This window comes from Brachionichthys hirsutus, chromosome 14 (assembly GCF_040956055.1).
Source record: "Brachionichthys hirsutus isolate HB-005 chromosome 14, CSIRO-AGI_Bhir_v1, whole genome shotgun sequence".
Classification (NCBI taxonomy): Eukaryota; Metazoa; Chordata; class Actinopteri; order Lophiiformes; family Brachionichthyidae; genus Brachionichthys; species Brachionichthys hirsutus.
Window position 1 is genome coordinate 2412760 of NC_090910.1, and position 26760 is coordinate 2439519.

General features: G+C 46.0%; 1 protein-coding gene and 1 non-coding gene across 2 annotated transcripts in view; one reads left to right on the forward strand and one right to left on the reverse strand.

Moving 5' to 3' along the window:
• The window catches only part of kcnh2b (potassium voltage-gated channel, subfamily H (eag-related), member 2b), a 160206-nt gene that overhangs the window by 91452 nt on the left and 41994 nt on the right, over nucleotides 1–26760 (reverse strand). The gene's annotated exons all lie outside the window — the stretch shown is intronic.
• Nucleotides 6098–6169, forward strand: trnae-cuc (transfer RNA glutamic acid (anticodon CUC)). Its single transcript has one exon. It is a non-coding gene; the product is annotated as a tRNA-Glu (tRNA).

A 26760-nucleotide genomic window follows, 5' to 3' on the forward strand; every position in this document is an offset into this window, starting at 1 on the left:
ACGTTTCTCTAAATGAGTTTGAGTGTTGAGAAAAAAACGATTCCATCCCTGGTCAACTCGATGCAAACGAACGGTGGAGTGTTGTTCAGGAGAGGAACGCTGGGGAGGGAGTACCGGCCTCTGTTCTCGTTGAGAGGTCATTCAGGAGATGAAGGTCATGCAGGAGATGAAGGTCATTCAGGAGATGAAGGTCATTCAGGAGATGAAGGTCATTCAGGAGATGAATGTCATGCAGGAGATGAAGGTCATGCAGGCGTCTTCACTCAGCCACCACACTTCCAATACTTCCTTTTCTCCTCATTCTCTGCAGTGTAAAGAAACATCATTCAATCCATCCATCCATCTTCTTCTGTTTATCCGGGGGGCCGGGTTGCCAAGGCAACGGTCTGAGCAGGGACTTCCAGACTTCCCTCTCTCTCCAGACACCTCCTCCAGCTCTTCTGGGTGAATCGGGCCTCAGGATTCCCCAGAAAGACTCCTGAGGTGTCGTTAGCATTCATAAGGCGAATGCTAACGACACCTGAGGTTGTTATTGTCCGTCCTTTGTTTGCGTTCTTTTGATACTTCCTTTGCGTAGAAGTATCTGGACTCTCTACCCGTCTCTCAGGACTGAAGAAGCCTCTTGGATGAGAGGAGAAACTTAAGCGACACTGGCATCCAGAGATTCTCTCTGCCTAGCATGTTAGCATGTCAGTGTTAGCCACGGATCCATCTCTGGTGAGGCTCAGCTGGATGCTGCCTCACCGCACGTCTCCTCTCAGTGTTTGAAAGATAAATGTGAAAAATTCAGTGATTTTAAATGAAAAATAATCTAAAAACGTTACGTTAAATGGAAAATATTTGTAACAAAAAAATCATTCAGGAAGATGAACGAACGAATGAAATGGAAAATAACTTCTCAGTGCAAGTTATTGGACAAATGTAACTATTTAATTCATTATGTATGTATTTATTAATTTTTGCATGATAGCCTGCCTCCCCTGACTGGTTCATCATTCAGTCGACACTGTGTTAGTTTGTCTGTATTTGGCTCAAGTGATGCCACTAGTTTGTATTTTCCATCGGAACGGCACAAAAAAATAATAAAAAGAAGAAGGCATAATTGTTTCGGGTTAAAAAGTGTCCATGTCGACCTAACAGTAATATCCCGGGCGACCTCTTCTCGTATGAGAGCTCAAGGAAGAAGACTTTCAGATGGCATCTATCAGTGCAGCATTTTAGACCAATCACTGCCCTCCATTCTTAGGTGCAGCAGTATAGCACAACGTGTCTCTGTGGAGGGGGGTGCACGCTCAGAGAGATGCAGTTGTGTGCTAAGGCCATCAACTCAGAGACATGTAGGGCAGCTGGAGTGGCATCTCAAGGGAGGCGGTTCACCTTGACCACACGATGCAATGCTGAATCCACACAGGAAGATGTTTCTGCCTCGTCTTCGTCTGCTAAAATAAACCTGTCCTATATTCCCAGTGGCAGCTCGTTGCTTACCGCATCAGATTCGACAGAGAAAGAGACAAGGTTAGCAAGTCAAAACGTACATTTTTAATTACACCGAGCCTGCACTTCTGCAGAGTTGCGCTGGTAAGCAGAAAGCAACCTGTCTTCGATGCGACGCTGGGCAAGAACAGCAGTGCATGAGTAAAACGGAAAGCACTCAGACGATCACACTGAAACCAGGAAACAAGCAAAATAAATGTTCTACGTTTGCCCAAGATCCAGAAGAGGTGAAATAACAAAACAACATTTAGTTTTTAGCTCGGCGTTTACAGTTTTTGTTAATTGGTGTGGCTCATTTCTTGAAAGAGAAATTACATTCTCAAAATTCCTACAACACCAGAGCTCACTGGCAAATGCTCAGATCGCTCCCAAAACTGTTCATCCATGTTTCAAACTTATATAAATAGTCAGCGCCCCAAAATGCACCGAGAAGACCTCGAGAAGGAACAATGAATTACTTGAGTTGGAAGCACGGATAGCTGGAGGTTTAATGTACATATTTAAATATCCATAAGTCGCACCTGAGTATAAGTCAAATCAAGCATGCCCACATGACTCAGTAGACCAATCACGATGCTGCACGCCATGGTATCCAGAACGACTTCTTTGGCTTGGGCTCCATCGAACTGATGGATGTTATTGACGATGCTGGCAGCGTGCCGGCTGATTATACATTATGTAATTAACCCCTCGCAGCGGGTCGGCGTTATATTTGACTCAACCCAGCTATCGCTACAGGTAATGCAAGATTTGTTACTCAGCAGGCCTGATGCCGGAAGACTTTAAATGAATAAGAGAAACTGTCTCATGGTTACACGAAAGCTATACTGAGAGCAGCGTCTTGTCTGACTCACGCTGCTGAATTATGTCTGACCTTAAATAGGGAGCAAACCAATAGAACCACCAAAAGCCTGTGTGTGTGTGTGTGTGTGTGTGTGTGTGTGTGTGTGTGTGTTCGCTCTGCTGATGAATGTGTAAAATGCTGCGAGTGCCCACCAAATGGCACGAGTTCTTACCGAAGGTTCTTTGACAGGAAACTCGACGCTCTGACACAGAGAGTGCCGGAGAACTGGACCCGGGGTCCAACACGAGGGCCACAGTTGATGAAACTCTCTGAAGCCAGTCGAGCCTCTACCAAGTAAAGCACAGACCAGCCCTGCGGGGGCAGAGGGTCGCCTCCTCCGTGTTACAGGATGATCTGACTCCACAGAGAGACAATCCTCGAGAATGTGAAACATTTCCTATTTCATGTTTGCATGTTCGGACGATTCTTGTTTTTTTTGCTCTTCTTGATTTCCTGGCGTGGCTCAGTAGGTTGGAGGGGCCAGTCGACCTCCAGGGCGCTGCTGAGGTGTCCTTGAGCAAGGCAGGGAGGCCCCTTGAGTGCTGATCATGACATCACCCGATGTGGGATGACATATGCGTGTGTGTGTTTATTGTCAGAGGGGCCCATAGCAGGGTGACATTCTGTGTATTTATACACTGTGACCAATAAAGAGCTCTCACCTCGACCTGGTTGACCCGTTCTCTCCGGGTTCTCTAAAAACATGCAGCTTGTCTGTCGATGTGAGTGTGTGTGTGAGTGGACGGCTGTCTTGTCCTGTCCTGTTCATGACTTCTTTGTTATTTAATCATTTAATATTTGAATCCACTAATATATATGAATGTGTAATAATCATTTATAAATGACTTAAGCATGTCGGTTCAGCTACACTTGCTTACATCAGCTATGAATTGGTGGATACGTTGTATTATTACAGGCTATGAAAGGTGACTGTGTATTTCACTGGGGATTCAGGTTTAGATAAGCGTTTACCCTCATTCTTCATCCCTCCATCTTCAGATTGATTATCCGGGGGCAGCAGCCTAAGCAGGGAAACCCAGACTTCCCATTCCCCGGCCACTTCTTCCAGCTCTTCCGGGGGGATCCCGAGGCGTTCCCAGGCCAGCTGAGAGACATAGTCTCTCCAGCGTGTCCTGGGTCTTCCCCGTGGTCTCCTCCCGGTGGGACGTGCCCTGAACACCTCACCAGGGAGGCGTTCAGGAGGCATCCTGAACAGATGCCCGAGCCTCCTCATCTGGCTCCTCTCAACGCGGAGGAGCAGCGGCTCTACTCCGAGCTCCTCCCGGATGACTGAGCTTCTCACCCTATCTCTAAGGGAGAGCCCAGCCCCCCTACGGAGGAAGCTCATTGCGACCTTGTTCTTTCGGTCACTACCCAAAGCTCGTGACCACCAAACTGGACCCCCTCAACGTCCTAGAAATTCTGTCCATCAAAGTTATGAACAGAATGTGTGACAAAGGGCAGCCTTGGCGGAATCCAACCCGCACTGGAAATGTGATCGACTTACTACCGGCAATGCGGACCAAGCTCTGACAAGGGTCATATAGGGATACACACACCCCGTATCAGGGGTTTGGACACCCCATACTCCCAGAGCACCCCCCCCCCACAGGACTCCCCAAGGGAGACAGTCGAATGCCTTCTCCAAGTCCACAAAACACATGTGGACTGGTAGGACAAACTCCCATGCACCCTCAAGGACCCTGCAGAGGGTGTGAGCTGGTCCAGAGTTCCACGGCCAGGACGAAAACCACATTGCTCCTCCTGAATCCGAGGTTCGACTATCCGGCGGACCCTCCTCTCCAGTACCCCTGAATAGACCTTACCGGGGAGGCTGAGGAGTGCGATCCCCCTATAGTTGGAACACACCCTCCGGTCCCCCTTCTTATAAAGATCCAGCCTCATTCTTCAAAAATATAATTCAAAACTAGGTCCAAAAGTCGCCTTGATGCTCAGGAAAAATGACAAAGGACCAAATGTCTACTCCCATCCGACATGTTCTCAGTCTCATCACTGGCAGCCATGAGGATTTCTGATCCGTCCGATGAAACAACGAGAAGCTTTCGTTATCACGTACAATTACATATAGTACAGCCACACATCGCGCCAGACCTGCCCCCCCCCGGGGAGCAAGCTGGGGTTCAGCGCCTTGCTGAAGGGTACATCAGCATGTAGACTGGGGGGACTGGGGCTCAAACCACCAACCTTCTCAGAAGGAGACAACACTCGTACCACATTAGCAACAGCCAAAGCAACAACAGACAACCTGATCCCAGTCATGTGACCTGATTCAGATGGATCAGGTCACATGACTGGGTCACAGTAAAACTGCAGATATTTTCCAGATGGATCTGAGCGGTGCATCCACGTTCTAGTCACTGGTTGCTCCACCAAAAAGAAATAATCGAACGCTAGTAATGCTAATAGCAGCTATTGCATTTATCAAACAATAGAAGAGACCTTTGGGATGACGTCATCAAACACATGAGCAGAGTTTACTTTCCTCTTGCTGCCTTCACACTGACCAGCATCAGCTGTAGTGAAGCAGCTGTTTGCCTTCAACCCCCCCCCCCCCCCCCATCCCTGCCAAAGCACTTTGATCGTGTTCCAAGCTGCCAAGCGTATCAGCAGTGGCCGGCCATCACAATGACAGATCCCCCACCTGCAGTTTTTACAGCGAGGAAAGAGTATTTTCTTTACGGAGCATTCAGCCATGTATTTTTTTTTAACTAATTATTTCTCCATATCCTTCCGATTGGCTTGAATAAAACAACATATGTTGCCTAGCAACGTCATCATATTTAACACCGTGACTCAGGAACCAGTTTTAGACAGTGTCCACTTAGCAAAAGAAATAACAAGTAAGGTAAGTTAAAGCAGAGAGCTGGCTAACGATGCGGGAGGCCATCATCGCTAATCCTGCTGCTAATCTCAGGATGACGCTGAATGAAATTAGCATGCAGCTAATATGTTACCACAGCATTAAAGAATTGCGCTGTGATGTATATGTAATTCCATTTGAACACAAGTATCCAATGTTTAAAAAAAAGCATCTAATAAAATCCGTAAGGATTATGCGCCGAATTTTGGAATATAACATTTCCAAACTACCTAATCTGTGTAAAACCAACTGGCAGTAGAGGATAAACAACTTAATAGCTTTTTAGCTTAACACCTGCCTGATCAATGGAGGTCAAGCATGTGGTTCAACGATCACAGCTCAGTTACTGAGCATGTAATGACAGACCGGTACCCAACACACACACGCACGCACACACACACACACACACACACAGCTGTACTTTATCTCTTTGAACTTTCCTTTCTTCTCCTCTCTTTTCAATCCTTCTCTCTCTCTATGCTGTTCTCTTGTTCTATCTTCCTCGAGACAAAAAGAAAGCTTTATTCATCAGACAGCAGATTGCTGCTGTCTGATGAATAATCATCCCACGGCTCTTTCCTCTCTCTCTCAAACACACACACACACGCACAGACACACGTGCGTGCACGTCCACACACACCCTGAAGACTGGAGATATGCAAAGCTAATTGAGTGACCTTGCTTTGGCTTTATGCCATGTCTGTGGACACTGAGGGCTGCTAATGCTGCCCCCCCCCCCGGGGGGGCTGAACAGAGCAGCAGATTCTCTCACTCCTCCGCTGTCACGGCAGAAGAGTGATGACTGCTGAAACACACCACAGTGAGCAGGATCGCGGACGCTGCGCCGATGTCTATCGCTCTCTCTCGGTATCTGTCTGTCCCTGGTGGTCTAGTGGTTAGGATTCGGCGCTCTCACCGCCGCCGCCCGGGTTCGATTCCCGGTCGGGGAGTGCTTTTACGGTGGCTCAGTGGGTTGCGAGAAGCGGAGAAGTTCCCCGGTTCAAGTCCCAGCTCGAACCGACGAAATGTGGAGTGTGGGCTGGTGGCTGAAGAGGGGCCAGTCTGCCTCCAGAGCACTGCCAAGGTGCCCTTTAGCAAGACAGTTCACCCCCCAAACTCCAGGTTCGCCTCCACTCTATTCCCTCGCCGCATGCTAGGGCCCCGATGCATGCGTGCGTGTGTTTGTTTGTTTCGAGGGGCCTGTTGTACTCGGGTGTAAAATCAATTTCGTTGTGTGTTTTGTCGTAGCTAAAATTGGTTAAACCAACAACTCTGACAGTTTGCAGTGTAAAACGTGTAACATTATGACAAATAAAGGCTTTCTTTCTTTCTTTCTCTTTCTTTCTTTTTCTTTCTTTCTTTCTTTCTGTCTCGTTTAGTGTTTACCACACACTAAAACATTTTTGCGCATTTTCACCACCAAAAATAAACTTTATGCAGGGAAAATGCCGTAGAGCGTGGATGGGCAGCTTGTGCACATTTGCCCCTCCTGACATCAGAAGGGGAGCGATTTCTTCCAGTCGTGTTTCAGGAGGTGATTACAGATCTACCCAAACTACGAAGGATTGACTGGATGGTTTATTTTGCTGTTTTGGGCTGATAAGGACCCAAAATCACCAGAATAGTGTAGAAACATGGGAAAGTGAGTTTTTCATAATGTGGGACCTTTAAGGGTTTGATGGGAACATCTAGCAGAGACGTCCGTCTGTCAGTCTTCAACTCCCACATTCGGGAGAACTTCTCTCAGATCCCTCGCTCATCTTTTTAAGTGGGATAACTTTATATATGTATATGTCAGTATAATACAGTCTTTCAGTACGTAGCCCAACCGGATGTAGTAGTTTTAATCCATAATATTTGCTCTACATAAGTATAGCAAGAAGTAGCAAGTAACTTTACTTTCTGCCTGCTCTGAGTCAAGACAAAAGTCAACCAGTTTGATGACATAAAGTCTCTCTCTCTCTCTGTGTGTCTCTCTCTCTCCCCCCCCCCCCCCCCTCTCTCCAGGCTGAACTGGCCCAGACCTTTGAAAGGAGGAATGTGGCTCTGAGTGAATTCAGCACCAAGGACAGAGTCAGAGTGAAAAAATGATGAATGACTGCAGGAGATATTATTACAGCGACCTCCTCAGCCCAACGACTCCTCAGCACAACGACTCCTCCTAAGCCCAATGAATCCTCTTCAGCCCAATGAATCCTCTTCAGCCCAATGAATCCTCAGTCCAACGACTCCTCCTCAGCCCAACGACTCCTCAGCACAACGACTCCTCCTCAGCACGACTCCCCCTCAGTCCAACGACTCCTCAGCACAACGACTCCTCCTCAGCACGACTCCCCCTCAGTCCAACGACTCCTCAGCACAACGACTCCTCCTCAGCACGACGCCTCCTCAGCCCAACGACTCCTCAGTCCAACGACTCCTCCTCAGCCCAACGACTCCTCAGCACAACGACTCCTCCTCAGCACGACTCCCCCTCAGTCCAACGACTCCTCAGCACAACGACTCCTCCTCAGCCCAACGACTCCTCCTCAGCACGACTCCTACTCAGCACGACTCCTCCTCAGCCCAACGACTCCTCCTCAGCACGACTCCCCCTCAGTCCAACGACTCCTCAGCACAACGACTCCTCCTCAGCACGACTCCTCCTCAGCCCAACGACTCCTACTCAGCACGACTCCTCCTCAGCCCAACGACTCCCCCTCAGTCCAATGACTCCTCAGCACAACGACTCCTCCTCAGCCCAACGACTCCCCCTCAGTCCAATGACTCCTCAGCCCAACGACTCCTCCTCAGCACGACTCCTACTCAGCACGACTCCTCCTCAGCCCAACGACTCCTCCTCAGCCCAATGACTCCTCCTCAGCCCAACGACTCCTTCTCAGCACGACTCCTCCTCAGCCCAACGACTCCCCCTCAGTCCAATGACTCCTCCTCAGCCCAACGACTCCCCCTCAGTCCAATGACTCCTCAGCACAACGACTCCTCCTCAGCCCAACGACTCCTCCTCCTTAGCCATCTCCTCTGTGGTGGATGACACTCCTCTCTCTGTGACCTCCAGCTAGAATCTCTTCCGAGTCTCTCTCAGTAAGACATAGTATGTAGCAATCAATAAGCATTGTCAGATCATTCAAATGCTAGATGTTGTATAATTTAATAATTGTATAATAATATATATTTACGTATATATATGCACGTAGCCATACACACTACCGGTCAAAGGTTTGGGGTCACCCAGACAAAGGAATATCAGTTTCATAGCTTCTCTAAGCAGCTAATCTGGAGCTGCTCCGACACAAGTGTTCCAAGTTTACTGCTTTAACTTGTTTATTCAAAATTGTTTTAAGATTTTGACATTGTTACAATGCAATAGTTTTAAAAACTCTGTCTAATTAATTTGAAATATCACACAAATGAGTTGCTTTTATTTATTTATATACATTTTAGCATTTTTCAAAATAAAAGTTATTTTTTTGGAACCTCAACAAACCAAACCAAACCGAAATAACATTTTATTGTACCGTTACATCTACTACGTACAGTATGTAATTCAGTTTTTAATAGTTTCCCTTGATGCTGAACATAAATATAATACTACTATTTAGAATTTTTACAATACATACATATTTACATATTATATACAATGTTATCGATTAATGTTTGTTTAATATGTATTTTTTTGTTTATATGATTCATGTTGATTTGTTATTATCTGTTAAAGCACTTTGGGAATTTTATTTCTAAAAAAGTGCTATATAAATAAAGCTTATTATTATTATTATTATTATCATGAAATAAGACCATGAAAAGGGTAATGGGGGATTTTGTGTAGGGTAACTCGGTGTTAGGCCGTGCATTTTGGAAACTGGAACTGGAACCGATGGTGAGTCTGACGACAGCCGCGAAGAAGAGGAGACGGCGCTTCATCTTCCTCCAGAGTTGGTGGAATTGTTCAGAAGTGACACAATGATGAAGAATTCAATGCATTCAGTGATGGAGAATGAGATCACGGGTTTGGTAAACTTGCTTACCTGTAACTTTATCGTTGGACTCGGAAGCTTGCTATGCTAATTCTGCCTCTCCAGCCTCCCAGGTATTTTCTTGATTCTATTGATGAATTACTGTTAATGTGTTTTGTTAACATACCATCCAGCTTGTTGTGGTCCACACAATAAGCTATGTGTGTATGCTACACATAGCATAGCATAGCATAGCATACATAACAAGCTGTTCATGTGTGTACAAAATAAATGTCCCTATTAAGTACGACTTATTTATGTATTTTCTTCTTCATCATGACACATTTTTTTGACTAATGTGACTCACTGGGGATTCATAATGTTCATTACATTGTAAATGTTAAAAAGCAGCAGACATTTTTAAGTTATTGGCTCTGAGCCGATGCTTTCCACCTCATGTAGAGAGGAAGAACAATTCCCACGACCCATTAAAGGCTCATGGAGACTTCCTTGGCAGCATTTCCTCCTATGTGATGAAGGATCAGGGTCTCTGGACGGGATCCATCTCCACGTATCGGCTCAGGTATGACCTTTTATGTCCAAACACACTGGCCAGAGTGGCTGTGTGAGACGATTTATTTGAACAGTAGTGAGCCAAATTCAATTTTATCTGCAAACAACAATCGGTCCAGTGGAAATGATGATGATAAAGCCTCCAAGAAAACACAGGGTCAGTGCCGGGAAAAATGGGAGTTCATTTCAGGTTACTATTGACTGGTTCCCTGTGATCGTTGTTCTGTCGGCAGCCTCGATATCGGATGTCATAAAAACACGGCTCAGGAGGCGGAGCAGCCCGGCTGACGTTGTCATGTATAATCACAGAGTACATAAGAGGTGGCTGGCTGCATAAACACACGGCAGCAGCACACCACTGCTTTCCATTGTTTGTCAGAGGAGGACGCCGCCTACACTGAGCTGGCGGCAATGAGGCATGACTCAGTATCTCCCGGGCTCAGCGGATGTCAGCCAATCAGGCAGCCACGCCGAGACGGCGGGGAACAATCGGCACGTTCCTGATCATAACCAAAGCAGAGCAAATTGGCCAGCTGAGTTGAATGCATCGAATGCTTTATGTTTGATGAGCCCATGAAAAACACTGTACACAGTGCAAGCATTCATCCAACCATCAATCCAACTGCTGGAGTCTATCTGAGCTGTTTACAGGGGAGAGGCGGGGCAGCCAGAAAAGACAGCAGCTCATTGGAGGGCCACACAAAAGACAAACACACTTTCACACCTTGGTGTGACCAACGCACCGAAGCTGCATGATTTTGGAGGTCGGAGTGAGCCAGAGAATCCACAGAGAACCGCTGTAGACACGGGGGGAGGGGTCACATACAAACTCAACACAGATACCTTCGCGCTGTGAGTCAACAGTGCTAACCACTGCACCACCGTGCATCTAACAGTATACGTATGCAGCACTTCTCCATTGGATGTGTGAGGATGGTTGGTTAAACGACTTTCACGATTGAAGTTCACGGTCATAAACATCAAGATCAAACTTTATGTCCTCATTAAAGAGACACCAAATGTCCCAGAGGTCAAAAGTGTCCTTAGCGTAATCTGAATGACAGAAAAATAACCGGAGGGCATCGAGCACCTGCATGATTCATCAGCTGTGAAATATTAAGAAGCAGTAAATCAGGGCGGAGAGGAGTCGTAATTTAAACTGACCTGACGAGCCCTCGACTAATTAACTGGATACAAGATCACGGATCTCATTACAACTCAGAGGGAGACACAAACATGGACTCCACTGAGGAGTCCATGTGGACACGGCATCAATAATATTGTGAAGGTGGAATCAGTGGAAAACTAACTAACAGCGTAAACAAAGGAGCTCAATATGGGACTGGCCGAGCGTTTACTGCCGCGATTCCCTGAATGGCAGAATCATCTCAGAATCTTACAAATGGGAACGTTCACTTCAAAACACTGAACAAAAAAGAGTTCAGAACTCAAAAGAGTCAATAAGTCTTCCCAAACAATGGACGAGTCGGCTCAGGACATTGGAGGAGACGCTTCCCCTTCGAGCCCCCGGGAGAGGGGAGGGAGAACGAGAGACAACTGTCGGAACGGCCGGCCATAAGAAGGAGGCAGCCGGAGAAACGAGGCTGATGTTTAATGAAGCGTAATGAGGTGCGAGAGAGGATGAGGAGCAATAATGAGAAAAGCAAAATGAGACTGAAAGCACAGAGAGGAAGAGCAGTGAGAAAATCAATGGGCGGGGCCAAAGCTTCAGGCTGCAGCGCTACACGATGCTTTCTCACATCATTGGTGCAGAAACTTTCTGCATTTTGCTTGTTATAGACAAAATATGAATCAGAGAGGCTGTTTGCTCAGTCAGCACTATTACACTGAACTGAATGCAGTGGTGGTCAGTAACAAAGTAAATTTACTTCAGTACTGTACTTAAAGGTCCCATATTATACCCTTTTTCCACAAGTTGATGCAGTTCTCAGGCACTTATATGAAATATCTGTGCCAGTATTTGGTTAAAATAGCAAACAGATGCTGCAGGACAGCGTCCGTCATTTCTGTCCCAAACCGCTCTGCCAGAAACGCTCTAAACCCGGAAGCAAAAATAAGAAACCTGCTCTCAGATATCTCATTAATGGTCAACATAATCTCCTATAAGCCAGCCTCCTCATCCTCTTGTTCAATAATGAGCACATGACGTACTCGTGGTATACACCTACTGTACTATACACCTACTGTACTATACACCTATAGATCTCACGCATCAGCTACTATTCACAAAGACAACCCCCTGGGCTGCTGTGCGTGTGTCTCCTGTCCATCTGACTGATTCCCCACCCATGGATTAGAAAGAGCCCGATAAAGAGACGAGGGTTACTCCGAAGTTATGCAGAATACAACACGCTGCTGGTGCCGGATGGATGAACTGGTCTGTGTACGGTGCAGGGAGACATGTCAACGATAGCATGTGTGTGTGTGTGTGCGCATTTAGGGGAATGCTAAATTCCCACATCAGCAGACCAGAAAGCATGAAAGGAGAGACTCACATTAAAAAATGCCAATGAGGAATTAACATCCGACATGAGAGTCAAACATCCGACGTGAGAGTCAAACAATGTTGGCTGTTGCTGAGTGGAGCATGATGTGCGACACCCGACACACAAATCCCCGCCGACTCAGGATGGGTGCTCTTAAAAACTGGAACTAAGAATTAGGGATGTCCCAACCAGGTTCTTTTGACCCCGAGTCCAAGCCATTTGACTTTGAACCAATACCGAGTCCCGATCCGATCCTTTTTTTTTCTTCTCTCTTTTACCTTGTCTGCATTCGTGCTCAACAGTGACAACGTACACAACGTCAGTCTCTGCTAGAGTTCTATGCTTTTTATTCTCATAGTGATTGTGACCGTCACCTGCCCTCTTGGCAGCCTAGCCTATTCATATTTTATTAGTTTTATTACCTGCTTACCGCCGTAGAGGGCTGTGCACACCGCAGTGAACATACAACATGGACAAACAAAAAGTGACAAATACACAGTGTTCTGAGAAGAAAGTGCAATGGATTTATTTGTGCCCCTTAATTCTATCCCTTCCATCCAATCATCACCAAGAGTTGTCCCAATACACCAGGTTCTCATCAGCCTCTAGAGGAAAGTATGGATCACCAAGTTCTAAGGAGATCTGAGGAAAAAGAGGAAGAGCATAGTGAGAGCCACAAACACTAACCCAGCAACCTCCACTGACTCAGAGATCTGTGGGCGGAGTTAACTCTCAAAACAAGTTTTGATTGGTGCTGGAGTGGTGGACCTGGCATGCGTGAAACCTCCACCTAAGAAAGGGGCAGTCATCCCGGGCCCAACAACGGCAACATGAGCTCCCAGATCACCCCAAGCAGCCACAGCAACCCGAAAACAACCCCCCGACCCCCATGAGTTAAGAGGCGCAGCACATGAGGTCCCGACCAACCAGGCGGGGGGAGGAGGGAGCCCAACCATAGTGCCCCCAACCTCAACCATCCCACCCACAGGTGCCACAAGGTGCAACCATGCAGAGGGCCAGGATCGAGCACCGCCCCTGACGCATCCCACCCAGCCCCCAGGAAGGAGGGAGCCGCGAGGCCCCGGCGGGAGGCAGGATGCCGAAAGAGGAGAGGCGGGGAGAGGGGAAGACCACGGGGGGAGGGAAGAAGAGGCGAAGGAGAAGGGAGAGGGGGAGGCAGGACAGGAGACGGGACCAATGAGCAGAGGGCGAGCGGGGGACGGGGAGGGTGGAGGAGAGCGGTCAGAGAGGAGGGAGGGGAGGTGAGGGGGCAATGGCCGTGCCAAGTTTACCAGCCGGACCCGGGTCGCTACGACCAGCGGAATATCGTAATGTTCAGCTAATGTTAGTTTATCGGCTAATTAGCTTTGCTAGCTGCATAGTTAATGAGGCTAAACACGTTAATCTGGAGCGTCCACTGCGGGTTCACTCCCCGAGTCCTACTTTGATGGTCACCCAGAATAAGATGACAAAGTCGGCTTAAACCAGCGCCGCAAACTGCCTCAGCAGCGAAGGTAACGCAACGTTCACGTTACTGCATGAATTTACTGAGTATGCAATCCAGATGTGGTGTTTTCAGCCTGATGGTCAGTGCATCCAGTATTAATACACGGCAGTGATAGTCATTATTTTTGCTTTATAAACTCAATAAACAGTCATGTGGTGCAAGTTAAAGTGAAATATGCTATGGAAATATGTCAGCACGTCTTGTTTTACTACTAATTTCAGTTACACATTATCAAATTAGTTTATTCTGTGAAGAAGGAGGAGTTCAAAAGGAAGAATATTATTTCAGAATATGAGTTAAATGTTACTGCTACTGGTTGAAAGTGCAATGTCGACACTAGTTGTCTTGTAAAGTTCAATGGCACTTGTTTTTATCATTTGACTTGATAAATAAATACAGATTTTAAAAGCATACAGTAGTACCTCAGCTTACGAATGTCTCTACATCCGAAAGTTTCAGGTTACAAAGTATCTGAATGGGAAAATATTGCCTCTCGTTACGAAGGCGTTTCAGGATACGAAGTCAAAAATAGCTGCTCGTAGCTGCTCTGCCATTGGCTATCGCCTAAAATCTGCCTGGCAACCTGTTGCGTATGCGTGTATCCCAGCACGCTATTCGTGTCCCCCTCGTGTCACCCGGAAAAAGTGTTGACAAGTCGGGCTATTGCTCATTATGATGACGTCTGCCTCGCACATTTCCGACGGATTGTCAAAAGCCGGCAAAAGCAGACGTCATCGGATCAGTTTTTCAAGAAACGCGAGGCAGAAAACACCGCAAAGGACCAGTAAACAAAGAGGACAAAAAGTAACAGCTAGCGTCCGTCGGACGCTGGAATAAGCACACGACGGGTAACTCTCCCTAACTCCCGCAGCTCTCCCGTTCTCCTCCTCCTCCTCGCGGCACCCCCACACACACACCGCCCCTCCTCCCTGGATGCCTTTGCGGACTCTCTGCAGCGTAGGAATAATGAACACTCCTAAAACATGAACCGTTACAATACTTTTGCGGGGCTTGGAACGGATTAGTGCATTTACATTCAAAATGCGTCTCTACTTACGAAGTTTTCACGTTACGAAGCTACTCCCAGAACGGATTAAATTCGTAAGTAGAGGTACCACTGTACATGGTCTGTGTAAATTTAATATATTATTACTCTGTTGTTAAAATGAATCGAAAGGACTCGAAACTCAAAGTGTAGGAGTTGGGACTTGTCAGTCTTGTCAGTCTCCCACCTCTGCTAGCGACATTGACTAGCGAGCTGATGTGGAGACCATGAAACAGTTGCGTTAAACATGCAACCAAGAGACAAGCGCGAGTCCTGAGTCTGAAAGGGGACAGAACGAAAAATACATTCAACACAGCTGAAGAACGAAGGCATGCTAATAGCTTTGCTAATTATAACCAGGGCCTCCATTAGCAGAAACTGGCTGACAGTTTGGCACAAATAGATTAATACTGGTCCTGAAAGCCTCGAGGGCCAACAGAGGAATCCAGAAGCATCAAGTTACTGCACACAAATACTCAGTACGCCACGGCTGGCCAGTAGCATTTCAGCCTTTCGAGGCATGATGTGCTCGTTCCAGCTGGGAAATGAGTGACAGGAGGGAAACACTGAAAACGAGGGATGCTTGAAAAAGAAGCACAACAACAACAACATAACAAAATTAGTCACGTAATCAGAACAGCTCATAGCTGGACAATTCCACCCACAATATTTTTTATTCAGTCAAGCTTTATCAGGAAACCAATAATTTCATCTATTATGTGTACTGAATTTGTATCAGCCAAATTGATCAATATCAAACTGTACGAACCAACTTTAACAGACAACAACAACAAAACATTTTTATGGCCGTCAGTTATTCCCTGAAGCATTACAAAGAACATGGAAAACTGTATCATCATCTCTGAATGACAGAGAAGGTGAAAAGGGGATTCTGGATCGGGCCTTTATCCAAATCTGCAAGAAAACTTTAGGGGTCTATTATGGGCCAGGTGGTGTAGTGGTTAGCACTGTCCTGTCGCCTCGCAGCAAGAAGGTAGCGGGTTCAAATCCGATCTGTCCCTCCCTGTGTCCGCGTGGGTTTTCTCCGGTTTCCTCTCGCCTCCAAAAACATGCTATTTAGGTCAATTGGCTGCCCCAAATTGTCCGTAGTGGTTGTTTCCCTCTGTGTGGCCCCGTGATGCACTGGCGATGCATCCGGGGTGTACCCCGCCTCTCGCCCACAGTGAGCTGGGATATAATCCAGCAACTCCCGTGACCCGCAAAGCAGAAAAATATTGTGGACCAAACCTGTAGTGAAACGACAGACAGGTGAAAACTACCCCCTCTGTGGAGGCAGTGTCTAAACACTAAACTGCATGATAACTAAAGGGCCGCTTTAGAGTTCTGCCTGAATGAAACTCAGAAACAGACACACACTAATTGTTCTAAAATTGTAGATAAAAATTGCTGTTCTAAGAATCTTTTTTGACATAAAAGACACGGCAGCAATTTCCCTCAGCGCTGTTTTTCTCCAATGGCCCTCCCCAGGTAGGAACAGCTGATCAAAGCATCATAAAGCAGAGCTATCCCACTTGGAAGATTATTCAGCAGCCCTACCTGAAAGTAACATCACCATGACAACGAAAGGAGCATTGACTCTAAGCTGCCGGACATCAGATCCGTCGCTCAGAGAAAAGGCAGCAAACGTTTCCGGTTCATATTCACAGAATGACCGGAGTCCAGTCGTGGTCGGTTTAACACCAAATCAGTTTAACTTGAAATGTTTACATGGTTCGTGAGCACTTGTCTCATTCCTGCTGAGACTGAGCGTCTTTGTCCTTTGGACCTCCGGATCAACATGAACCTCATCAGGGCTGACAATAAGCCCCGGGTTTAAGGCGGTGACTCCAAAGACGACGGGATGCCAGGAGACATTGAGCTACGGCGATGAAGTGGAGCCCAAAGCTGCTAACGCATCTCTCAAAATGGAAGCAAGATGTCCTTGGGAAGTTTTCTTGAGCCAGAGAGGAGCTAGTACTTGATACTAGTGTTTGGTGATAAGTACTACAGCACATGGGGATGCGTGGCCATCATAGCAGGACAGTGAACGTGTAGGTCAAGCAATAAAATCACTACGAATATGAGATATGATTTTATCTTCTTTCAAATTCTGAAACAATTCCATTTTTGACATGGATGAGTTAATATGACGGCGTGACCCGCTCAGATATGTGATGATTTATTCATGTTCGCCTTCACACAGACGCGCTTGAATCTCAGGCTCAAGACTGTGAACAATTATTCACATCGATCGAACTATACTGCCTCAGTATTAAAGGGGACATATTATGAAAAAATAAATCAATGTTTCTACACTAATATTTGGTGATTTCAGGTCATTACCAACCCCCAAAACTGCTAAATTAAACCATCCAGTCAATACTGCGTAGTTTTTGTAGTTCTGTAATCAAGTATTAAAACATGTCTGGCAAGCACTCTCCCCTGTTGTGATGTCACATCGGGGGCACATTCACAAGATGTGCGTGCACGCCCACGTTCTACCATGGGTGGAGTGTGACATTCGTGCCGGGGGGGGGGGCAAACAAATTTTTTAACTGACGTGAGTTCACCTAATCAATCACGTGTTAGGCGTACTATAGCAAACTTCGTTCTGGAAATCAGGGCTGGTTGATGATAAATATATTTATTAGATAGAATGTGTACACGTACAGTCACACAGTAGCATGTATTACAGTACAGTTGTTGCATTAAAATAGTTTGATTGCATGTTTTTAAAACCAAAGTCGTACTTGGAGAAGAAGTCACAAACCTCAAGAAAATATCCTCGTGATTCTGACTCGTGTCCCTCCCAGCGTCCACGAAATGGAAATCTGAGTTGAGACAGTCACCTCACAATGTCGATGACCTTGCATAAATAGGATCTGTTCTGTTCTGTTTTCAGAGAGTTTGGCTGCTATACAGTTCCTGCATACGTACTTTCTTTAAAGCTATTCCATTTAACCAGTTCAGGTGTGCGTGGGAGGCTGCATGTTTGTTCAGTTTTCTTTTCCAGTCGCTGATGCCCTTGCAAAACTAGTCCTCCACGCAACTGTCGATCTGGAAGTGGCGGCATGCAAAACAGAAGACAGCATCCTTCCGCACAGAGTATTCCAGCGAATAATATTTGTAATAGCAGAAAAGGAACGCTTTGTTTTTCCAATAAATGTTGAGGGGTATTCCCTCAAAGCCGGCTGCTTGGGACTGCAGTGTTTCTCTCCGAGATCACTGCCCATTAATGGGCCGCTGTTTGCGCTGGTTCTGAGCTGGCACTGCGCTGATGGTCCCGGGAGCGGCGGTGACATCGCTGTGGGCCAAGCTGACGATTTTGGCGGCACCATGGAGTTAGCTAACGACCTTGGTGGCATCTTAGCTGTGTTGGCCAGGCTAGTGCCAGCTATTGTAGAGCTGCTTCTTGTCGTCCAGGTATTTTTTTAAATATCGCCTAATGTCCATCGCTGCTTTTCACACTTAGCTAGCCAGGTTCGCTGAATAGTTTTCGAAGCGAAACAGAATTTAGATTTGTTTATTGGTCTTTTCATGTGTTATATTATAAAAAAAATAATAATGTAGGAAAAATATAAATCGTATTGGGCCTATTTTAGACTGAATGCAGTTACATACATTTTTCATGCCCCCCCCCCCCACACACAAACTACGCCTACGCGTTCTGCCTGTGGCTCGTGCATGTCGCCCTATCATTTGCACATGTTCATCAGTTGTTGTGAATTAAGTTTCACACGTATAGTAATATACACATAAATATACTGTTTGCGTGTTCAGGGACAGTATACTACAACTCCCTGCATTTAAAAACTATTTTCTTAACGGTCACGCTCCGTATCATAACCAGCAGCGTGTTAGTGGTACACTGCAAGAAATGCTGGGCAGCAAGGGCTTGACTTTGAAGATAATTTATTGTGAACTGTGGGGAGTTTGTAATAAACCGTCCTCCAAAACTTGCAGTCAGGTGTGGATTTTATGACTCCTGCTGGTGCATTATTAGAACAGCTCATATCACTTTACAGAGGGCAAATCCTCCGGGTCCATACAAATGAGAAGGAAGACTTTTCTGCAGAAGTACTGTCCTTATTGCAACAATATTGCAATGCTGGCTGCAGAGAGTTGTGACTGCCAGCGGTCAAGGAGAGATAATACTGTACAGACTATTAAATTATGCTAATACAATTTATTACATTTATAATTATTCATCAAATCCAAAACCACAGACACGAAAACAAGTCGAATCTGCTACTGTCACGGTCTAGGGCAGGGTAGGACCCAAATGCGAGGCACAAGGAAGGTCCAGGAGACAGGCGGGGTCGGTACACTGGGTGGTCAGGCAGGTCAGACAGACAGGTCCTGGGGGGGGGGGGGCAGGCTCAGAGACAGGTCCAAGGGGCAGGCGAGGGTCAGACACCGGGTGGTCAGGCAGGTCAGGCAGACGGAACACAAGAGACAGGCGAATAGGCAGGGTCCGGGAAACAGGCAGGGTCGGTGCACGGGAGGCCTGGTTCAAGGGAAGTAGGACGCATCACTGACAATCTGGCGGGGGTGTGGTGACTGAGGTGAGCATATATAGAGTCCGGGCTGATTGCTGACGGGTTGCAGGTGGTGACAGGAACACGGGTGACGGGAATGAAGCTGATTGCAGGAGGACCGTGAGGTGAAGACAGGGAGAGTTATTGAGAGAATGACACCGGGGCGCCTCGAGGCGTGACAGCTACAGAGCGTAAAGTGCCTTATAAGTCTGGACGAGTACTCAATTTGAGCAAAGATGAAAGTACATCTCTTTATCTATTTTCTTGTATCTGAGACGATTGTCACCCGCTTTTCCGATTTTTGAGTCACGGGAGTTGCTGGAGCCTTTCCCAGCTTGCTATCAGCGAGAGGCGGAGTAACCCTCAGAACACGTCGCCAGTGCATCGCGGGGCCTCATAGAAACAGACAACCATTCACACACACAGTCGCACACTACGGACAATTTGAACCAATTCACCTAAATGTCATGTTTTTTGGAGGCGGGAGGAAACCGGAGAACCTGGAGAACACCCACGAACAGGGGGAGAACATACAAACTCCGCACAGATAGGATTCAAACCCGGTACCGTCTTGCTGCGAGGTGACAGAAGCACACAAAAAAGTCTAACACTAACAACAACAGCAATAATCATAATAATTAGAAAAGCACTCAGGGAGCATAGACCTCCGCCAAGCAGCTCATTCCCCTCCGAACTGGATTAACACCGTCCACATGGTGATCTGGGTCATCATCAAAAGGCTCTAGATTCGGTGTTGAGCAATACACACAACTCTCTTCTCTTTATAATACCGACCATGATTTCCACATGAATTCACTGGTAAATAAATAGAAAGTGGTAATACACTCCGATCATTGGTTGCCTTATTTCTCATTCAGTCTACATGTAGTTTTGTTTTTAGTGCACAGACCCTTTCCTGTTTGCAGCTTCTGTGGAGGACTTTGTGGGATTTAGCATTCAAAGATTCCAGTGGATTAGATTCATCTTCTGAACCGCTTTATCCTTTACCGGGTCTCGGGTCATCCTGCAGCGTATCCCAACAGTCAACGGGCGAGTCCAGGGTACACCCTGGACAAGCCGCCAGGCCATCGCAGGAGTGGATTAGAACAGCAATGACTAAAAGCGCTATGGGCACGGCGGAGGTGTAGAAAGAGCTATACAAGTGCAGTTCTTTTACCATAATGTTTGATAAAGTGTTACCATATTTTCCGGACTATAAGTCGCACCTTTTTTCATAGTCTGGCTGGTCCTGTGACTTAAACTCAGGTGCATCTTATATATAATAAAATATAGAATTTCACATGTTCGTAAACGTTAATTCACATTGACCGACATGATCAGGGAGTAAACATTACCTACAAGAGGATGAGAGGATGCTCTAGGCTTCTGACAACTACAGGTATGTGATACTCCAGTAACACTAACTAATGACTAAGATACAAAAAACATACAAGTACAGACACATCACAAAACAGGAGTGGATACACAGATGTATATTAGCAGCAGTAAAACTAGTATAATCAGGCAGTGCAAACAGAACAGCGCAAGTTACCGGTAGTAAAATGTTCATGAGTCCGAGACAGAATTATTGATTGTTCATGAGTCTTATAGCCGAGGGGAAGAAGCTGTTCTTGTGGCAGGAAGTTCTGCTCCAGATGGACCGCAGCCTCCTGCCTGAGGGGAGAGGGTCAAAGAGTCTGTGTCCAGGGTGAGAAGGGTCGGCTGTGATCCGACCTGCACGCCTCAGAGTCCTGGAGACATACAGGTCCTGGAGCGATGGCAGCTTGCAGCCGATCAAATTCTCCGCAGCACGTACAATGCGCTGCAGTCTGTGTCTGTCCCTGGTGGTGGCGCCAGCGTACCACACGGTGATGGAGGAGGTGAGGACGGACTCAACGATGGAGGTGTAGAACTGCAACAACATCTGGGTCGGCAGCTTGAGCCTCCTCAGCCTTCTTGATGAGGGAGCTGATGGTCGGCTCCCACCTGATGTCGTGGGCGATGGTGGTGCCCAGGAAGCGGAAAGAGTCTATGAGGTGCAGCAGTTGATGTACAGGGAGAAGAGCCGGGGGGAAAGTACACAGCCCTGGGGGGATCCGGTGCTGATAGTCCGAGTGTCCGACACCGTAGTCCCCAGCCGCACATGATGTGAGAGACTGAACTCAAAAAGAAAATCCTATTCTGTAGATTGCAAGCTGCAGGTAGTAAAATATGCAGCTGAAAACGGTAGTCAAGCATCAGAAAGAAAGTTTGGAGTTCGTGAAGACCTGTGAAGGGCTGCCAAAAAGCGGAGGTTCCTTTTAATGCAATGAAGAATACAAAGAACGCTAATCGTGGGCTAAAAGCCAGCTGGCCAGCGCTGGAGGAAGGAGTCCACAGATGGGTGCTGGAACAATGTTCAATGGATTCAGTGATGCGGGATGACATCGAGAGTTTGGTAAACTTGCTGACCAGTAACTTGCTTGCTGGACTCAGGAGCTTGTTATGTTAATTCTGCCTGTTTAGCCTCCGAGGTAAGTTCTTTATGCTATTGTGTAGCTGAATAAATGCTAATGTATTACGTTAACATTCTGGACAGCTATTCAGCTTGTTGTGTATACTTGGGTATTGTCAAATAAATTTCCCAATAAAGTGCGACTTATAGTCCAGTGCAACTTTTATGTTTTATTCTTCTTCATGACGCCAATTCGATTCATACTCTGGAGCGTAAAACATGAGATTGCTTTAATGGAGCTACTTATGACTTGTGGACATCCATGGTTTCAGCCTCCATTAAGGAACTACAACAGCCAGGAAGAACAAGCGAGAGTTTCTCTACTTTTGTGCTCCAGTGTGTAAAAGTGAGTTTTTATTGTGGCTGAGATGTAATATTTTGTATTTCATGTCATGACTGGAATGAAGACACTTCAAATCAGCTAACAGAGAAACAAAGAGACACGTAATAGAGTAATAAATATCATAATTACGAAAGCTGTGAGAATTATGAGATTAGTATCTTGTTATTTATTTTCAGCAATTAATGAAATTATTTGTTGTGGTCTGAGTTGAGTTATTTCCTGCCTAATTCTCAGAATTTACACTGATCAAGAATCATGTGTGTGGATCAATAGCCTCTTGTGCGGTTGGTAAGTCCGACTTTCCGCTGATGCCTCCTTTATACCTCCTTGCAAAGTTATTTTTTATGTCTTTGCTCTTTGGTTCTGCTTCTCCCTGCTCTCTCTGTTTTCTACCTTATTAGAATCAGCGCTTTATTGTTTAAACATGCTTTAATAATAATAAACACACACAATCCATAACTGTGAATGATACTGTAGCTGTAGTGGTTGGGGGGGAAACACTTAGGGTAAGAAACATTAAAAGGAAGAGACCATTGTGGCCTGCATGCAGCCGCCTGTAACATAATCTGCACCAGCAGCAGCAGGGAGTCGTGCATGGATCGTGTATTGTGTTTGTTGGTAAGAGGAATCCTGGTGAAAAGCTGCTTGTTGGCTTTTGATCGTGTCGCACTACATCCTGCTTTCATGCTATTGGCCCTGTGGAGGAACGTGTTGGCTGGAATCTCCTTTGGGCACGCAGACGTCTGAGGCCACATCCACACGTAGCCGGGTATCTCCGAAACGAAACCGCAGATTTCTGTCACTAAAAACAAAGGATTTGGGAAACTGTGGCTACGTGTGGGCGCCTGTAACCGGAGTTTCAGGTGTCGAAACGTCTGACGTGATTCGATGTGCGACCAGCGTTTACATTCAGAAACAGCACAGATGCCTTCAGAACTGTGTTGCCCTTAACGACCATCCAGTCGCTTATTGTTTACAGTAGTCCCTCATTTTCCGCGGGGGTTACGTTCCAAAAACAACCCGCAATAAGTGAAATCCGCAATGTAGTAATTTTTATTTTTTTTTACAATTATTATACATGTACATAAATGTTTTAAGGCTGTAAAACCCCTCACCACACACTTTATACACGTTTAACAGTCAGGCATTAATCTAAATAGATTGTTTCAGTATTATAGAATGAAACCAAAGATCAAAACCTTTTCAGAACTAAACATTTGTTTGAGAAATAAAAATATAAAGTACGTACAGTAAGCGTTTTCCTGTTAATAATGTTAAGGCGTGCAGGTCGAGGAAAGAGCAGCTTGGAGTGCAGAAGAACAAATATTCTACTCGTGCTGTCTTTAGCCTTTCATGCTGCTTTATTGGATAGCTTAGCACAGCGGAACGGCAGCGGCTACATGTATCAACAGGAAGAAACAAAACCCAAAAGGGACGTGACGTTTATGCTCCTACAAAATAAAAGCCTCTTTTTACCGTAGAATAAGAGCGCTATAAAACAAACGCTTAACAAATAAACATGATAGCTTTTAGAAATAACGAATTTAATTTTAATGATCAACCTACGAGGTTGAACACATGAGAAGTTATTAATAGCAACTCGCGCGTATTTCACAGTTCCTCCGACCGCGCCCCTTCGTCTTGCGCCGTTTCAAGGCGCGTTCAAGTGCAAAAATAAAATCTAAAATTGCACTAAAAAACTCTGCGAAGCAGCGAAGTCGCGGAAAATGAACCGCATTATATCGAGGGACTACTGTACTTGTTGAATTTATATTCCAAAACTACATTTAGGAGCGATTCTGCCTCCTTGTCGGGACCACTGCTGTAGACGATGGATCAGGCGCTGCAGCTCCATTGATTATCTGAAACCGTGGCACAATCAGAGGGCGAGTACCGCCGCAAATGTCGCAGTCAAAAGGTGACTCCACATTGTTGTCGATGAAATGTTGTTCCATTGGGCATTCATCAGATCAGCAGGATAAGAAGGCAGCCGTGTGTGACCTGTCCATGGTCGTGTCAGGGACACGGCTGCAGCCTCCTGCTCCACTTAGGCTCCGCCCTCCTGCCACACACCTGCTGTCTGTTATGACTTATACTCTGCTCAGCCCTCTGGTGAGCGCCGGACTGTCACTGGCGCATCCTGCTATGCCCAGGGTTCCAGATTGACTACCTCTTCATCTGCCCCTTTGCCTGTCTCTTCATCTGCCCCTTGGCCTGTCTCTTCATCTGCCCCTTTGCCTGTCTCTTCATCTGCCCCTTTGCCTGTCTCTTCATCTGCCCCTTGGCCTGTCTCTTCGTCTGCCCCTTTGCCTGTCTCTTCATCTGCCCCTTGTCCTGTCTCTTCATCTGCCCCTTGTCCTGTCTCTTCATCTGCCCCTTGGCCTGTCTCTTCATCTGCCCCTTGGCCTGTCTCTTCATCTGCCCCTTTGCCTGTCTCTTCATCTGCCCCTTGTCCTGTCTCTTCATCTGCCCCTTGTCCTGTCTCTTCATCTGCCCCTTTGCCTGTCTCTTCATCTGCCCCTTTGCCTGTCTCTTCATCTGCCCCTTGGCCTGTCTCTTCATCTGTCCCTTGTCCTGTCTCTTCATCTGCCCCTTGCCGCTCCTGTTGCTTGCCTGATTGATTGCCTGTTTTATGAACTTGTGTATGGACTAATTTCAGATTCTTCGACTTACCCCTGCTGCCGTGCTCTTGGGGCTTCATCACCACCAGCCCTGACAGGCAGGGCATGAAATAAAAAGATGTGTGAGTGTCATTCCGCCTCCTGCGGAATTACGTAATAATCATTTAGGGTGAAGCGATTCTATTGGTTATGCAATCATAAAACAAATTGGCCAAATCAACATTTTGACCTGATAGTGGCAGAACAAGAAGCCAGGGTATCACCACATTTATTACTCTCTCCTGGGGGGGTATTAATGGGTGTACTTGATTTATGCTAAGTTAATTAATGCTACCCGAGCGCATCATCATGACAGCATTACTCATCCTCTGGAGACCTTTGTGAAGCTCTAACGTTTATCTCTCATGTCTGTCGGCGGATGACCAGAAACTGAACTCTCCGTTTCAGACTGAAACAGGGAATTCATTTCTGTTTCTTACGCCATATAAAGTTTGATTAGGTGCCGAAAAGAGGATGCAGAATACTGGTTGTAGAACTTTATGATAAACTTTCACATTCTTGTTCTATTTTTTTATATTAACAGAAAAAGACTTTGATCACCCGGAAGGATCCATGCGAGCATTCTGCGACCAGCCAGTGTCGGGGAGCCTGATTTACGGCTCCTCAGCTCGAACCCTTGCGGTTGGAAATGATTTAAATGGCCTGTCTCTGAGGCGACCATTATCTCTATTCCACAGACTGGCGCCGTTGTCACGGTGACAGAAGTGGCCCTCCATTACAGGATGGGCGAGTGGAAAAACCCGGATAAATTCAATTTTCACTTTCATTTATCGGAAACCATCTTTGAATCTTATTATTTATCCATTTACTGCTCAGGCTAAAAATACTGTCCCACCAGTCCCATTCAACCAATCAGAGCTCAGCATTCTCACATTCACTGAGTGTGTTTTGGAAAATAAATTCTAAATGACAACCATACATTTTGAGGATTTCCTCCTGGCCTTCCCTGTGGAAATTAAGACTTTCTTCTTCTAGGGTGTGGAGTCGGGGTTGAGATTAAAGATAAGGATGGAAAGAGTGAAAGGACTGAAAGGGAAGGCAAGCAAAGAAAGGGGACGGGGAGGAGGAGAGTCACGACAAGGGGAATGATTCGGAAGTGGGACAGGCCGCCTGGTGTGACCATGAGACAACTGGGTGGGGGCGATGGGGCCCATTACCAGAAACCACAGCCTCAGAGAGGAGAGCTAATAATACATACAGTATTCATCGTGTGTCGACTGCTGCGTTTTTCTCATCGTACTGGACGAAGGCTCTTTGACGAGAGTATCAGCTCTCGTTAGGGAGCAAGAACTACGACAAGCACAGAGACACGCTGACACTAAGAGCAGTGTTTCTATGAAGAGTTTCCAAAACAAGGAAATGTGTTGTTAAATCCTTTACAATGATCGATAATTCATCTGAAAACACAAACTGATACTGGAATATGTTGTTTCAAACACGCATATAAAGCTTTATTTAGTTTGAACAGCAACATTGAACAACATTGCTTAATGTTAAAATGATTAAGTTTCACCTATCAGAGTGAAGATGTGAGTATTATTTGATTTATTTGACTGAAACTCTACAACAACAAACTGTGTAAACTGTGTATACACAGTTTGTTGTTGTTGAAGTGGGACGCAGTAGAAAAACATTCACATTTCAGAAAGAACTGTGGAAAATTTTAATTAACATGAATTAATATCAAATTCAGAATGTGTGTGTGTTTGTTTGTTCCTGTCTGTGTTATCTTGGTCTAATACAGTTTCCACATTACAGGAATTGTCCTGTCCTTGTCAAGTTTTAAAATCTTGGTTCTGTAAACACATTAGGCAATTTTAAATGTCTTTAAACATCTTAAACTCATGTCTGGTTGAAAACCTACTAACCTACTATAAGATCAGTTACTTCACTGTCT